The sequence below is a fragment of the Channa argus genome, chromosome 19 (genome assembly GCF_033026475.1).
Source record: "Channa argus isolate prfri chromosome 19, Channa argus male v1.0, whole genome shotgun sequence".
Classification (NCBI taxonomy): domain Eukaryota; kingdom Metazoa; phylum Chordata; class Actinopteri; order Anabantiformes; family Channidae; genus Channa; species Channa argus.
Genome location: NC_090215.1, coordinates 11,407,936 through 11,421,869, shown reverse-complemented (window position 1 = coordinate 11,421,869; position 13,934 = coordinate 11,407,936). Strand labels below are relative to the sequence as shown.

The window sequence follows — 13,934 nt, the reverse complement described above, 5'->3', positions numbered from 1 at the left end:
ACTCGGAGAAATAGCTTTCTCTGGTAATCTGGGAACAACATTTACATGCACTTAAGAAACCTGGTTACTGTATATGTGCAGATTTTAATTGACAGAAAACGCTGCTTTTTGACGTGTGTGTGTGTGTGTGTGTGTGTGTGTGTGTGTGTGTGTGTGTGTGTGTGTTTTGTATCGCAGCTTACTGGGGGGGAAAAATGGGCGCGATACATACAGCTGATCGACAATTCTTTGACTTTTAAATTATTGCTATTTCAGAATCGATCTGCACATCACTAAAATTTGTCATTTGGCTCTGAAATCATACATAGATACAACTTGTCCCTGTGTCACATAGTGGATCATATGTATAGCCACATTTAAATTTTTTCTGTCTTATTTTTCTTCATTGTCATTGTTGGCTTATTTGTAATTATGAGGTCAGTCATACAGACAAGACAGAACTGTGGAGAACCAGTCTCCTCATGCATATTCAAGCACGTGTGCATCAATGTGGTGGTAGACTGCTTGATTCTTAGTCAAGGGATCTCTACTAAAGACCAACCTGGACAAGCGAGCCAATCCCCCTTCAAGCAGGGTAGTTACAAAGTGCAGCACGGGAGGGCCCACTATGTTTGCCAAGATCTAAACCCGCTTTCTTTAAAGCTTTGTTTGCATTTGTTCACTGCAGCAGCTGAACAGTACACAGAAAAAGCATTTTCTTACCCTTTTTTTGTCCAAACTATTCTCACTCTTACTCAGCTGCTTTCTGACAGTCGATTCAATACCAGTGTACTGAAGGAAATTGTGTGCTTAATTGGATTATCGGGAGTTTTCTTTAAATGACTGCTCACCCACCCACGCAGGCCCAGACTCTAAATTCCCCTTTGACATATGCTGTCTGGTATGAATTGATAGTCTCAAACCTGAGCAAAAAAAAACCCAAATCTTTTTTTTTTTTCTTTTTTAAGAAAAGTGAGACATTATAATTTAATGTAATTAAAAATGTATAATGTTAATAGCCTTTGTTTATACTGACTTGATTACAGAATAGTTTTCAGATCAAGGCAACACTTCTGCTAGGCCGTTTATAATAAGACTGCCATACACATAATTAAGCTGTAAAAATTAAACCTGATATGGGGCATAAAAGCGGGTCTAGCTGTTAGACATCTCAGCTGGATATCACTATCTGTGTGCTGCTTGGCCCAGGTTTATACAGACACATTAATGTCCAGACGCATGCAGGCATCACTGGAATTTGCACCTGTTGGCTCATGTGGTCTTCCCTCTTGAAAACAGTCCCTCTGGCTCTTTCTGTGAGATATGCAAACTTTAATTAACAAGGGTGTGACCTAGAGACATGAAAGTGTTGATGGGGAAAATGGTGAAATAAGTCTTTAATCTTAAAAAAAAATGAAAGTTGACAGAGCTGAAATAGTCAAAGGGCAGAGTGAATAATGATAGGACCTGATACGGTATAAATTAGTAGTAATCTTAGAGAAAGTTAGGGTCAAGCTCTTTAAGCTATTCCCCCCCCCCCCCCCCAAAAAAAGATCACTTGCGTTGTGTGGCCTTTCAGTGGGTCATTATCATCGCAGTGGTTGAGCACTTGTGTAGTGGTAAGTCTTTCGGGTAAACGATTTTTCTTGCAGGCAGGCTTCAGGGAACAGATTAACAGGATACTGCAAGCGTGTGAATCAAAAATCATCGAGCCATAGTGCTTCCTCTTGACCCATAAGACCAGAAAACGCCTCGTTTAAAAACCTCCAGTCACATCCATGCGTCTTACTGGGCACAGAAAACAGATTTTCTTCTCAATTTAAACTAGTACACGTACAAAGTTTTTAACGTGGACAGCAGTGGTGGCCTGGCATTTGTTAGTTTTCCATTTTAGTTTGTATGCCTCATAATTGGGTGTTTTGCTTAGTGATTGTATTTATTGGGGTGGAGGCTGTTTAGAGTAAACTGGGGCTGTTTATATTTATGTATCGTTGATCTGCTGCAGTATATAATATATGTTCTAACCTGATCCTGCTGGTTCTTGGAGCGTTCTGCTGACAAAATAAATGTTCGTACTTTTTGTGGCCTTGGGCCAGTTGGGGCCTGAGGAGGTGATTGAACAGCCTGTCTGGCTGTGTAAATCCTAATTCTCTCTCTCAACAGGCCACTAGCAGCATACTTTATGGGATTATTTTCTACCAGGCATTTTGAATGTTGCAGCATACATAGGCTTCCCTTCCCACGTACTGCTTTTCCCCCTTTCTCCTTGTTCCTGTCTTTCACCTTCTTGCCCGAGAGGATTAGTAGGCTGGGTTTCCGGAAACAGAGCACCACTCGCTGAGGATGATACTTCCAAAAGCTCCTCAGAGACTGGAAGAAGTTGGACACTGCTTTATGACAACAGTTACTGCTTTCTCTCAGTGTCTTTTGGGGGTCAACATTTTCGAAGTTAACAAAGAGTTGGCCTGTTTTTGCAGAGGATTTTAGTGTAAACAAGAACTCTTGGAGCAGATTTCTCTGACCAATAGACTGAGTGGAGTCTGTGTGGAGTCACAGGGTATGAAGGGAAACGATTTTTTTGTTGAATGCATTATTGTCTGGTGATTTGTGGCCACAAAGGAACTCTGTCAAAGGGGTCAATTATATGCTTTTCAATTGTATTTATTTTTTTTATTGTATTTCTTTATAATAAATCCATCTGTAGGCAGAAACACATTCTTTGAGGTTAAATATACTGATTGTAAAAGTAGGGGTCTCATACAAAGCATGATAGCAAAAATTAGTGGCATTTTGATTGTGTAACTCCATTATTGCAGTTTTCTAAATTTAAACCCAAAAACTTTTTTGGAACCGTATTGAAGGGCCTTTGGGGTTTGCCTGTGAAACCTGTTCACTTCATGACTACCATTGTCTTAGCTGTCAGAATGTCTTTGATCTTTTTACTTAGACCCAGGGAGAGCGATCAGTATCTCTCTGCTCTATCTTTCTCATATCTTAATGACTTACAGAGCTGGTTCCCAGCCATTTGTCCATTTACTGAACCTTGGGGCAATCTCAAATCATTTCCATCATCTTGTGATTCATCAGATGGAGAATGATGTGATTGATTGCTCTGTCTCTTCCCAATATTCTCTTGAAAGGATCCTCATTTTGCAGAAGAAGAAGGAAGAACGGTTAAAACCTTTTATTGTCATTATGCACATGTACATATTGCACATACATCTTACGAGAAAATTCTTTCTTCCCACTTCTCCCCTAGTGGGCAGCCACAGGGCGGCTCCCAGGGAGCTAGCGGTGAATGTCTCACTCAGGGACACAGATTTCTACAGGATTTCTTCTTTTTGAAGTCATTCATTTTGATCATTTATCTGAACATAAATATTGTAAGTTTAAGAATGCAAATTAAGGAATTCTGTGATCACTGTTTTATATATTTTAAAGCCTGGCTTACATGTTGGGCCTACTTTCTTAGAAGTATGTAAAGACCTAATCAGTAAGTCTGTCTGTGTAAGTGGCCCTGGCACCCAGTAATAGTCTACTCTGAAAGTTTGTTTTTGTTTTTTGGAAATCTGGATGCACTTATTTATTTATTTATTTATTAAGAATTATTCAATAAAGGTTACATTCCTTTGAAACAGATATGTGGAAGTTAATATTTGCACCTGTTTCATATTACCAATGGCACAAACTAACACATATTTTGTATCGAAATAAAACTATTATTTAAACTGATTTAAACTGAAGTCAGATAAAACCAATTGTCGAAGTTGGGGAAGTTGGAAGAACCTATATTATGCAATGTAAAGACTGTGTGGAAATTATTGTTGGGATTAGATTACATTGTCGAAACTCAATATTATCTCCACTTGTTTTACTGTTCTTTATCCTGAGGTTGGTGGAGGTGGCCGACTATAACTGACGGAGAGGTGACATCTGGCATCTGTCTGTTAGCAGGTGTTATTATGAACGAAACTCCAAATCCGATCAACATTATCTAACAGTTAATTAGAAGTGACTGTTAACTGTTTCATTTTGTGTTTGCATAAGTCCTTTGTCTCCAGCAACACTCGTTAGCTACTTGATGGTGGGTTTTAATAATAGGTGTCAGCGTTAAACTTTATTGTAGCAACAGCAGGCAACCTTTAAATTTAAAAAGCCTAGTGGATCACTGTTAAGTTTTTGATTTTTGTGCCTCTAAATTGAATTCTCAAAAACATACAAACCTGTCAAACCCAAATAAATGCCTCTGTCATGCGGTGCGTTTAAGTGGACTTAAACAACCAGGGGACAGTTGGCCTTTTCAGAAAAGCTGAGTTCTTGACTGTCATGTAAATGGAAAGACCTAGTATCCGAAAGCAGGTTAAGGAATTAAGCAAACGTAATTTCTCTAAGTAGAATTCTGACGAAGGACACAGATTTCTTTACCATATATTTACTTAACCAGGTTTTCAGCTTTCTCCAACGGTGCATGTTTAAAGCAAAGCACAACGTGGATGTGCTGTGTATTAAGCTATCTCTCAGCTCCTCCTTTATTCTCTTGGTTTTCCGTTACCCTTGCTGCTGTACTCTTGTGTCTCATCTTTTTTTTTTTTTTTTTTTTCCCCCCACCAACGCTGGATTTCCTTCCTGACCCAACCCTCCCCAATTTCTACCAGGCTGGGCTGGCCATGCACAGCTGGGGATGGGCTGTTGGGGGTTCAGTGTCTTGCCCAGGGACACTTCGATATGTGGTCGGAAAGAGCGGGGCTTGAACCTCTGACCCTTTGATCGTTAGGCAGCCACTCTACCAATTGTCTCCTGCTTTCCGTTTGTATTGCAGTCACCCCCAACTCACAGCTGTTCCTCTCTGGCATGAACTTGAGATGACACTTCCTGAGAACTGGCAAGAACAAGGCAAATGCACTACATTTAAAACAACTGTTTCTTGAGGGACCTGGAATGTAACCCTACATGTATGTGATTGGCCAGAACAGTGTCCTGCTGAATTGTAACACATAATGCTGCTGAAAAATCTCAGCCTGCTCCTTTTATCATCTTTATTCTGCCCTATACTAGATCAGTTTGACAGAACCCCCATGGCCCCCTGCTGTGTAACACATTCAAATAAAGGAGAAGGGATGTTTTTTTGACACGGTGAAAGTCTAGAAGTGAATCTGTCATTCGAAGGGAACTTTAGCAACTGACACATTGAGTACTTTAATATGAAAGAGTCATCAGACACGAGTCTATATAGAAATGCATTAAAACAGAAGTTTAGCATGGCAGTAGCCATGTGCATGACATTCAAAATGCTAGGTAGTACAAGCCAGTGTCACCCTTTCCTTCTTTCACATTATTGCTGCTCCTGCTTCAGCTCTAGAGCTATATAGTTGGCACAGGGACAGGATCACAGCTATGACACCCCTATGTATCTCATTCATTCTTGGAGAATGGAAGTAGTGAACCGAACAGCCCCCCACCACTGGCCTCTGCCTGCACCTGCAGGCCTAACTGATGTCCAGAAAGCTGGAAGCAAAAGAGGGGGATGAGTTTGAGGTCTAAGATGCTTGGGTTCAGTCTAAAAATTATTATTTATTTTTTTTCATTACGAAGCAAGATGGGCCCCAGCCAGAGAAGTCCAAAGCAAGGAAACAAGGCATCAGAAAGCTAATTTATTTGCTAAAATCTAGAATAATACACAAGCACAGAGAAGAGGAAAATTAATGAGGGGCGACTTTCATAGACCTCCTCTTCTCCTTTCAACCCAATAGACCTCCAGTGCTTTTGTTGCTATCGTGCCCATCACTGAAAGTTAAAATGGAGATTAAGGATGATCATGCCAAATGGATGATGTGCATTAGCATAAAGTAGATGCTCTAAAAGAGTTATTCGTACTCATCTCCATACCTGGTAAGATCATAAAGCTTTTTCACACAGAAATTCAGCCAACCATTTTGTGTGCATGGATGTCTGATGTTTACAGATGTGTTCAGCTCCTGAAAAAACAGCCCCTTTTCCCCTGTGGGGCAACCGTCTTTAATCCAGTAAAGAGCACAGGGATTTTGTCGCCCCTGGCCTGCCTGAAGGCCCTTTGGAAACCTCTCGGCCGTGAGAATGGGGGTTGGAGGTGTGGGTGGGATGTGTGTAGCCATGCAGGAGGGGCTGGGGACAGTCTTTGTGAATTTGGTTAATCTAATTTGTGGTTTTCCACTGCAGGCCCTTCCTCTCTCTTGTCAATGCTCCAGCAATATATACTTCTACTATAATGGTGTAGGTTGGTTAAGTATGAAAATAAGTAATCCAAAATTGCTGGCTTAAGCTGGGGGGAAAAAAAAATCATTAATGAAGGTAAATGTAAACCTGTTTAAAGTTACTGGTATTTATCAGAGGACAACTTGAAATAAAGCCGGGGTGTTGATGCTGCTTATAGAATGTAAATGATCTACTCAGAAGCTTTTCTTTGTTGATTCACACCTCTGATTAGCTGCCTGTGATGCTGCCTGATACCAAGTAGGTATTAACACATTAGGGGCTGCCTTTGAAGTTTCTCGTGAATGCAATCAGGGTCTTGTAATCCTTTTTAATGAATCAGTGAGTGGGACAGTCATTTAGCAAAATGATTAACGTGACGCAGCCTTTCTCATCTAATGTCACGTGTTTTGTATTAATAGTTTGCAAATTGGTTGATTCATTTAGGAAATTAAACGGTAATGATGTTAATGTTGATGGTAAATGATATGCATTTGCTCTATCAATCTGCTGTTGTTTAGCCACAACTAATATTCCCTCTTTCTTTTTCAGTTTCTTTTCCTTTCATTTCTCTGTCTTTCTTTCCTTAGTGTTAAGTGTGTCCCCCTCTAGTCTACTTTTTAACTCAAGGCAATAGGTGGGGAAGAGCAGGAATGCAGTCATGGGACTGTAAGGATTTTTACACACTGAGGTGTAAATGCTGCTGCCTGTGCTTCTCTGCCTACAGATTCTACAGTTTAATGCCAAGAGCATTACAATAAACCCAGTACAGGATTTTATTGCTTTTCTATGTTTGATTCTTTGAAAAACTCAACACGTGGATTGCAGGGAGGAGAAGGAGATTAGTGACTGTTTGCAGTCTCTCTATCTCTCTATACCCTTTTGCTGTTTTGTCTCCCCTCCCATTCTTCCTATTTCCACTCCTCTCACTCTCCCTGTCCCTTCCTCCTACTCTGGCTCTCGGGTTACGTTGACTGGGGGTTTTCTTTCTCCCATCTCGTAAAGCGCTGTACTGCCGTGTGTGAGAGAGAGAGGGAGTGACACTGCGTGTGTGTCTCCCTCTGCGCTAAGCTGTGTCCTTGTCCCAGCCTCCTGGCAGCGAGGAGCCACCCAGCAGCCTGTCTGTGATTGGGCAGAGAAGTCTGGTTCTTGACAGCGCAGTGCTGACTGCTCCAGGACGTGTTTCAACAGATGGTCGAGGTTAGAGAGTGTCATCACTTCGGAGAGAGGATTAGAGGAGAGAGGTTGTCTTCCAGGAGCTGTGTGGTCCCCCCTACTCTTCAACCCCAAATCCCAGCACCACACCAACTCCTCTATGAGCAGAGGGAGACCCAGTAAAGAAGCGCCAGGAGAGAACTCTACCAAGGAATCCTCGCCTTGCCCCTCTCACTCACCCAGCACACTGCTCTTTCAGGTAGCTTACAACTTTTTTTTTTTTGTCTGTGTCCCATTGTATTCTATTTGCGAGTCTTCCTTTTCAGTTAGCAGAATGTTTCAGATGCAGCATACAGGAGTTGTGGTCTCTAAGAAGGGATTTGTAGTGGTAGCAATCTGTGCTGTTTCTGCAGTGAACCTGTGCTGCCTGTACAGCAGCTCTGTGTGTGCACAGCATTTTATAGTTTTCCCCCTGAATGACAGGAATTCCCTCTGTCGCAAATTCCTTAGTCTCAAGGAATTAGAAGGCAGCACATTCCATTAATGTAACTTTTTCCCCCCTGGTCCCCAAGCACCTACCTGTAAATTGCAGGACACAGGATATTTAAAAGTAAAAGCCGGCTACTGCTGTTTTTTTTTTTTTTTTTAAAGCTTGTAGTCACTTAAAAAAAATATGCTGCACAATGAGATCATAGCGAAAAACTTTTGTTGTATTTGCATATTTGTAAGACATCGGTATTATTTTGCTTTTACATCTTGAATGCGTATTTTTCATATTTTAAACTCCAACTTCACTTTTTTTTTTTTTTTTTTTTTAAATTTACTTGGTTGGTTCTTATGATGGGAAATTAAAAAAAGATTTTCATCAATGTGTGATTTAGCACTTCAGCTAAGAGCTTTTTTTTATTATTATTTTTTTTTTTTTCCATTAATCTTATTCAGCGTACACCTCTGGCAGATTGTGTCAGTATATGCTAAACGGATGAGCTGCTGAAGAGTGCTTTCCGGACAAACTGTCAGAGCTGCGCACAGAAGCAGAGGCTCTAAAAATGCACACCTCACTTCACCTATTTATCCCAAGTCAAGTGAGAAGAGAAACTTGCCAGAGAAACATGAATATGATGTATAGTACCTAGCTAAGGGCGCTCTCTGTGTGTGTGTGTAAGTGAAGAGTTTGTTAGTGGAGATTGTGCAGCTGTAAAAGGTTTTGTGCCGGCAGCTAGGCTGAGAAGCGAAGGGTTGTATGGGTGAAAGCTGCTGTTGTGTAAATTTGTGTTTATCTTTGTAAACCAGCCGTAGCTACACTTCCTGCTTGTTACTTGAAGTATTTAACACAACTGCCAATAGACTGTGATGACTTCTGCCTTAAGGCTAGTTCAGATGTTCACACAAAAATTTAACTGATTGATTAGTAAAACAGCTGAGAAGAGAACTTGGCAAGATAAGTCTATTATAGGGTGACTGGCACATTTCAACAACTGTAAATTATATTTGGTTAAGTTCAAAAAATGTTTTTGTTGAGTGTAATTATACTATAAAAATATCCATCTATTGAAAAAATGAAGGAAGTAACTTTTCTCTTGTTTGGTCTGTTGGGTTAAAACATTAATGAATTTATAAATCTATTTCTTATGCCTGGCACAATATTGGAAAATAAAACCGGTTTAAATTTAATACTTCAACATTGTCAGTAATGTTAATGAATGATGAGGCTGCAGAATGATTGATCGAGAACCCTAATTTTGACTGATTCACAAGTCCACCCCTCACTTTGGTTTTGCCCAACATCATTGAAGCTTTGGGGCTTGAGAAAACATTGCTCTGATTGCTCGCTCAGAAAAGAATAGAGACCCTTACACAGTTTAGCTTCACTGTGTTACAAACAAGAGCATGAGCAGCTGCTGCAAATAATTATGTTCTGGGGTAGACCTTTGCCAAGACAAATGTTGTTCTAGTAGCAGTGCTGCCATCATTTGAATTCACTGTGTTCGTGTCTGCGTGTAAAAAAAGTGTAAAAATGAAGTGATTGCAAGGAAAGAAGGAGGTACTATCTGTAGTTTTTATTATTTGTGAGAACACGACCAGTGGACTCTGTGTGCACGCATTTGTCCATCCCCCATAAATGCCAGCCACTGTACATCAGAGACTTCCCTTACTTCTTGCATTACTTCATACATACTGAACTAGGCCACTGGCATTCATGACAAGTTTACAAGTTAGGTTAGGTAAAAAATGTTTGCAAGCCCCTTACATCAAATGGCAGAAAGAGGAAAATCCACTTATTACTTAATGCACATTCAGCCAGTACAAATGCCCCATTATCGGAAGTAACAAAAAATGTCAAGCAGTGTATAAAAGGAAAGTTATTCTAAAATAATGGAAATTGTATCATTGCAAAATGCATCCTTCTTTATGAAATGTTCTCTTATACTTGGTATGCCCTCCCTATACCTCTAGAACCTCATTCAACCTCTTTTTGCTGTTTTTAAATCGGAGAGATCCAAAGTTTTGCACTTAAGTCTAAGTGCACAAATATACCTACATATTGGTTCTAATGTGTGGTATCGATTAAAACTGCTAGTATGCATGTGCAATTGAGTTTCAGGGCAGTCCAGGGCAGGTATTTTTAGCTTTCCCTTTCTTTCTTTCTCATTAACTTCAAATAAAAAAAACCTGCTAGGTGAGTTTTGACAAGACTCTACAGTCTCCTCTCTTTTCTTCTCCAAATCATCACCATACTGCAATTTTATTTAGCTGAGCGTGTAGCATTTTTCTTTTTTTGCATTTTTTTTTTTCAACCTGACGCTACAATATGTCACATTTCTGAATTCTCATTATAGGTCTCCACTGGATTCAGTAAAATGAAAAGCTAAAAAAGGATTTGAGATGTGCTAAAATTGTATCTTAATTCTGAATACTCTAAACTGTGGTGACCAATTTATCATATTGCAGTTATTCAGCTAACATAGCTGCTGGAATCAGCAGTTACACTTAATGAGTTATTCAACAGTGTTGCTTTTTAAGACTAATGGAATGTCAGTTTTTCACATTTTTCCTCTTTGGAAAAAGGAAAAATAAAGTGTAGTTTGTGTGTGTTCTCTTGTGTGTGAGCATGTTAAAAAACCTAAACCACCCTCTGCTCTGGCACTTGTTTATCTCTTCAACTTAATGATAGTGTTCCTCATACTAGCCTGATTGCACAGTAGCGCTAGAGTAGATTGCATAGTCCTATCACTGCAAATGCCCGGTATTTGAATAGTGAGCATTTGGCATGCTTTATTTATGTGAGATTTAGTAAAGCTATCTTTAGATGAGTCAGCCACTTTCTCGCTTCCTTTGTTATCCTTGTGACCAAACATTGCTATACAGATTCAGTGTACACAGACAAAACCTTGACTTTTATCCTTGACTTTTCAATACATGTCTCTAGGGAAGCATGCAGTTAGCAATTTGGGGTGATCTGGGAGCTCACCATGGCACCCTCAAGTGTTGGTTGAGCCTTTCATTAGAACATTTAAGGTTGGGGCATGCAAACATTACATCCGGCTCATCCATGGTGGGAATGCCTTCGTCTTCTATCTAATATTAACACCTATTGAAGAGAACCAGATGTAAATTTGATCCTTATTTTTTTTGTCTAGGATTGTTCCCACTTAGCTTTGTCTTGGCCTTCTGTCCTAATGAGTACTGAGGGGGAAAAATTACCTTTTGTGAAGAAAAAGTTCCATTGTCAATATATGGCTCAGCCAGGACTGACCACTGATCAGATCCTTGTCATTTAAACTGAGAATTAATAAAGTGACAGAAGAATGTGGGATTATAGGGATGACTGAGGCTAAGGGTGAATGTTTGAGTAAAACCTGAATGAGAGCGAGAGGATATTTTTCCTTTTTTTTTATTGCATTTTATGCCATTGCCAGAACAGCTTTTGTTCAAATGTCACTGCACATAGATGCAGCGTGGCTTAAGAGAAAGAAGGGGAAAGCTGGGTCAAGACAGACGCAGAGAGGGGCAAGTAGAAGAGGGATAAAGAAGAGGAGGCCAAGATAAAGAGAGGGAGGTGTGAACATGTGATAAAGCAGGGAAGAAAGTTATAGTTTAAGTGGACTCCAAAGATTATTCAGATCTTGTCCATGATCCGTGTCTGTATTTTGGGCAGATTTTTGGGTGTCACCTGCATGTACACACATTTGATACACATGGGCAAAACAGTCTTCTTTTGACAGAGGGGTGTATAAAAAAAGAAAAATACAGGAAACAGACACACACTATCCACAAGCTTTACCCCCTCCATCATCCACCCCCTAGAGGGCTTCACTATCCTTGCTTTGTCATCTCTCTTGTCCAGTAATTCCCTCCCCAGGGAGAAGCAATCTGTTTTAGATTTGAAAGAGAATGGGGCCTGCCTGTATCACGTACAATTAAGCAGCCGTCAGAATGCTTTGGCAAAAGTTTGGAGGGAAAAGTGCTGCCGCTGGGGGGTTGTCTCTTTCATCCACCGCCTTTCCAGAATGGAGATAATGGGGTGGGAAGGTTTGAAGGGATGGGTCTGTATGCAGGGGCAGAAGGAATGAATACGTTTCCTTACCACTCTATCTTTCTCCACAGCTCGACTAATAGAAGCCAGCGTGCGTTTGTTTCAGCTCTTCTGCTCCCTTTCTTAATTTCTCCCCCGGAGTGGGCAAACACATTCAGTCTCTGCCAGCACTCCCGTCTGCCTGTGTGCCTGTCCTTTACTTCAGCAGCTTAACTTTGCCATGTGGATGCAGAGTGGCTGCATTTTGAACTGTGGTAGTAGTATTAAAGATTGAGCAATGTTGTTTATGCTGACTAAGTCAGTTGAGCAGAGTTGTGTTGGTGTGTCTTGAGCATGGTAGGATGACATACTTTAAATATATTCCTTAAATGTAAAGGGATAGAAGCAGTCTGAGGGGTAAGCTTCTCGTTTTATGTTTGTAAGTAAATAATTAGAGAACGTATCATATTTTAGGTTTTTGCAAAGCACTAAGATCAAAACTTTTTACCATGTAGGATAAAGTTAATTTAATTAGAAATGACGTTACTGCATGCTTTGGAAAGCCACACACTCAGCCAGAGGCATCGGAAAGGAGAGCGCCCTTGTGTACAAATTACAGGTTATGTCTGTCTGTGTTTAAGTATGACTGAACTCTGACTGCTGCTGTGAATGACTTCTACTGCACATCTGATATCTGAATAACCACTTGCATATTACCACAGACAAGGAGAGGTTGGATTCCAGGTGAGCACAGGTGCAATTGTACAAATACCTTTTTATGACTGGTATCATAGTAATTTGTCACAGCCATGGAGAAGTTTGTTTATGCCATCCAGGGCCTGCAGTCTGTTTTTCTTGGCTTTTGTTTTTCTACAGTTCACAGACAGTATGCTTAAACAGCACTTTTTGTAATTTTTAATGGATGCCACTTGGAATGGAATTGGTTTATGCTCAAACTAATCATGGGCACTTCTATTAAGTCTTTATTTGGAGAAGAAAAATCATATTTTAGCTCATTTTAACTTGTAGCTAATTTGACAGCTCAGTCTGAACATTAATTGGTAACAATGAAATTATTAGGTTTATTGTGTTATTAATTGTTAATAAACATATTGTTAATGCTTTTTAATTTTTTTTAACTTCAGATGCAAGTAGCATTTGTCTGCCTGGTTGATGTGGAAGATATTGCTATTTCAAGAAACTCTGGGACTGTGGGAGTGTGTTCTTTATGTATTCCCCTTTTCCTGTCAACTCAGAAATAGTATAAATAATAAAAAAATAAATAAATAAAACTCAGAAATTAGTTTAAGGACCCTGAAATAAGCTAATTCAGTCTCATACAAAAGTCCTGCAATAAATCCTCCTAAATGAAGCCATTGTCTAAATTGTCATTTTGGATGGTTTGGTGGCCTGTTTTTTCCTATCACATCATTGATCTGCACTAGCTGTACAGAATTAATAACAAGACTTTTCAGAAAATGGAAATATGACTCGGCATATGTCTCTTCAGACTGTATGAGTACTGAACCTCTTTTCTTCTAAGCATAGAGCCCTGATTATGTGTCATTTGTTTAGTCAACATGGTATCCAGGTGTATTTTTCTTTAAACTGCTTTTGAACCACAGTTTTGTTTTTATAGCTATAGCTATTTTTTATAATGAAGTGTTCTTGGTCTACAACACAGGTCTCTTCGCCCTTGTCAATGTCAGTGTCGATGTTATAAAAGGAGAATTCAAGTCAGTAGTCAGTGAACATTACAGAGCTGTTGAACTTGGTGAACTGATGAGCTTAAACTGAAAAAAGAGAAGTTTTGTGCTCTTTCACTCTTAAGCTCTCTTTTTCTCTTTCTCTCTGCCACCATGCCGCTGATTTCATGGAAAAGGAAGTCACTCTTTTTATTCTTGACAATTACCTCAGTGGAAATCCATTGAACCAATTTGCCAAAGCCCTCTTTTGTGGTAAAAGGAATAATTTATCTGAAGTATATCTGACACGTCAAAGAGACTATAAAGCCACCCGTGAGTGAACAATATATTCTCCCCCCCCCCCATGCAGT

The 13,934-nt window shown here is 39.9% G+C and overlaps 1 protein-coding gene across 6 annotated transcripts in view; it reads left to right on the top strand.

Moving 5' to 3' along the window:
- Window positions 1-7,234: 7,234 nt before the first annotated feature.
- Window positions 7,235-13,934, top strand: part of sulf1 (sulfatase 1) — a 36,363-nt gene continuing 29,663 nt past the window's right edge. For 2 of the 6 annotated variants that reach the window (XM_067486677.1, XM_067486678.1), the window contains exon 1: window positions 7,235-7,621. The gene's annotated coding sequence lies outside the window, so the exon portion shown is untranslated. The remainder of the gene's footprint in view (window positions 7,622-13,934) is intronic. The other 4 variants (XM_067486679.1, XM_067486680.1, XM_067486674.1 and 1 more) reach the window with 2 other exon arrangements.